General features: G+C 41.2%; 1 pseudogene; it reads right to left on the reverse strand.

Moving 5' to 3' along the window:
- Nucleotides 1-247: 247 nt before the first annotated feature.
- Nucleotides 248-1,363, reverse strand: LOC108300894 (annotated as a pseudogene).
- Between the last annotated feature and the right edge of the window lie 1,074 nt (nt 1,364-2,437).

Genomic DNA, 2,437 nt, shown 5'->3' on the forward strand with positions numbered 1-2,437 from the left:
GAGTTTTGCCTTGTGATTTGGTCACTTGCCATTGGAAAATAGTCCTTTCCCTTACTACCAAATAGCTTCCCACTGTTTTCTGTTCTCTTTACTTTCATTTCAGAGAGTGTTTTCTCTTCAGTGTTGTTTTGTTTTTGTTTTACTTTATTAAAATACTGAGTTTTATTCCACATGTATACTTTTGTGTCCCCAGCATTTCCATGTCTGACCACCGCTACTACTATGTCCTGCTGTAACACTCCACACATACTTAAAACCAGGCAAAGGGTGGAGTTCAGTCTTTAAAAACTACAGGCATTTTGGACAACACATTCTTGGCAATGGAACCTGGACAACATTTATCAAACACAGTAGGGAAAGTTCTCACTCTGCATTATAAAAAGGACAGCCAGATATCAACTGTTACAGAAATGAAATAAGATGGAAATTTTTAACAAATTGTTTAAATTATTTTCTTAAAGAGACCGCCTCCACTGCCCGAGATCTTGAATAGCCCCCTGCTCAGTCATCCGGACGCAGTCTTTCACATAACTGATGAACTTGGCTTCCACTTTGAGAAGAGAACCACCTTTTTCTATACTTGCTTGCATTTTTGCTTTAATGTCTTCTATAGAACTAGGTCCTTTTGGTGTTTTCGGAGTTTTTTCCTGTGTTTTGAAGGATTCTTGTCCTTTTGATCCTGGTGTTGATGACGGTTTTGAGTCTTTTGCATTCTGATTTGACTTTTGTGCATTTTTGGCTGGAGTATCGAGTATAGATTTCTTCACTGGTGCTTTTTCTTCAGTTTCCTCATCATCCTCATCCTCATCATTATCATTTTCATCAGCAGCAAGTTTTATTTTTTTCTGTGGAAACTTGCTACCACCTCCAGGGGTAGACAGCTTTCAGAGTTTCACATTCTCTTCGTCTTCTGACTCTTCATCTTCCCCCACAGCTACTAAGTGCTGTCCACTAATACGCACTGGCCCAGAACCACACTTCAATTGTAAGAGCACTGGTGGTGTTATTTCAAAGCCCCCAAGGGAAACCGTTGGCTGTATAGACATTTTCAAAGCTGCCAGTGTTGCTTTACCTGGACTGCCTTCGTGATTCATTGCCTCCACTTCAATGCGTAATTCACCCTTTGCACCAGCCCCTAAACTGACCCTGCTTAAGGATGACTGGTGCTCATTTTCATCATTATCCACCTTAAAGTGATAATCTTTGTCGGCCTTTAGTTCACAACCGACAAGATAGTTCTGGGGCCTCAGGCGGCTCATGTTCATGTCCATCGAATCTTCCATCGGGTGGCGGCATGCACTTAGGTGGAAGACAAGGTGGATGGAGATAAATGAACACTGCTCAAAAGAACAGCCGGGCAGGACGGAATCACCTCAGGGACTTTTTTTGAGACAGAAACTCCCTCTGTCACCCAGGCTGGAGTGCAGTGGCGCCATCTTGGCTCACTGCAACCTCCGCCTCCCTGATTCAAGCGATTCTCCTGCTTCAACCTCCTGAGTAGCTGGGATTACAGGCATGTGCCACCACACCCAGCTAATTTTGTATTTTTAGTAGAGATGGGGTTTTGCCATGTTGGCAAGGCTGGTCTCGAACTCCTGAACTTAGATGATCCACCCACCTTGGCCTCCCAAGTGCTGGGATTACAGGCGTGAGCCACCATGCCTGGTCTCTCTGCTCTTTAGAAAAGTCATCCACGCTGCTTGCAAGTTTTTCAGAAAAGAGAAATAAATGGCAAACAGACACCCAACACCTGAGGAATAATTTCTCATTTCCGTCCTTTCAATGTTTATGACCATAAATGACCATGTTTATATTTACATAAAATTTTAAAAAATGGTTTACTTGTACATGTCATTTTGTTTTGATCTTATTTTTAAATTTTTGTGTTTAATTTTTTTTTAATTTTGGTGATATATCATTTTGGCTATACTTTTTCACTTCTATACATACTGTTACATAACATGCAGTTTTCCAGTAACACTAATTTGTGAATGCATATTTTGCAATGTTATATGTATTTATTTATTTAGTTTTGAGACAGCCTCACTCTGTCTCCCAGGCTGGAGTGCAGTGGCGTGATTTCAGCTCACTGCAACCTCCACCTCCCAGGTTTAAGCAATTGTCCTGCTTCAGCCTCCCCTGAGTAGCTAGGATTATAGGTGCCTGCCACCGTGCCTGGCTAATTTTTGTTTTTTTTTTAGTAGAGACGGGGTTTTGCCATGTTGGCCAGGGTGGTATTGAACTCCTGACCTGAGGTGATCTGCCCCTCTTGGCTTCCCAAAGTGCTGGGATTACAGGCGTGAGCCACTGCACCTGGCCATATTTTACAATTTTAAATAAAAACTTAATACTTGATTATAGTGAAAAATATCAGAAACAGAAACATATCATATACATGTATATCAGAAATACAAAAACATGTCATATATATATATAT

This window comes from Cebus imitator, unplaced genomic scaffold, assembly GCF_001604975.1.
Source record: "Cebus imitator isolate Cc_AM_T3 unplaced genomic scaffold, Cebus_imitator-1.0 Scaffold30, whole genome shotgun sequence".
In the NCBI taxonomy this organism is placed as follows: Eukaryota; Metazoa; Chordata; class Mammalia; order Primates; family Cebidae; genus Cebus; species Cebus imitator.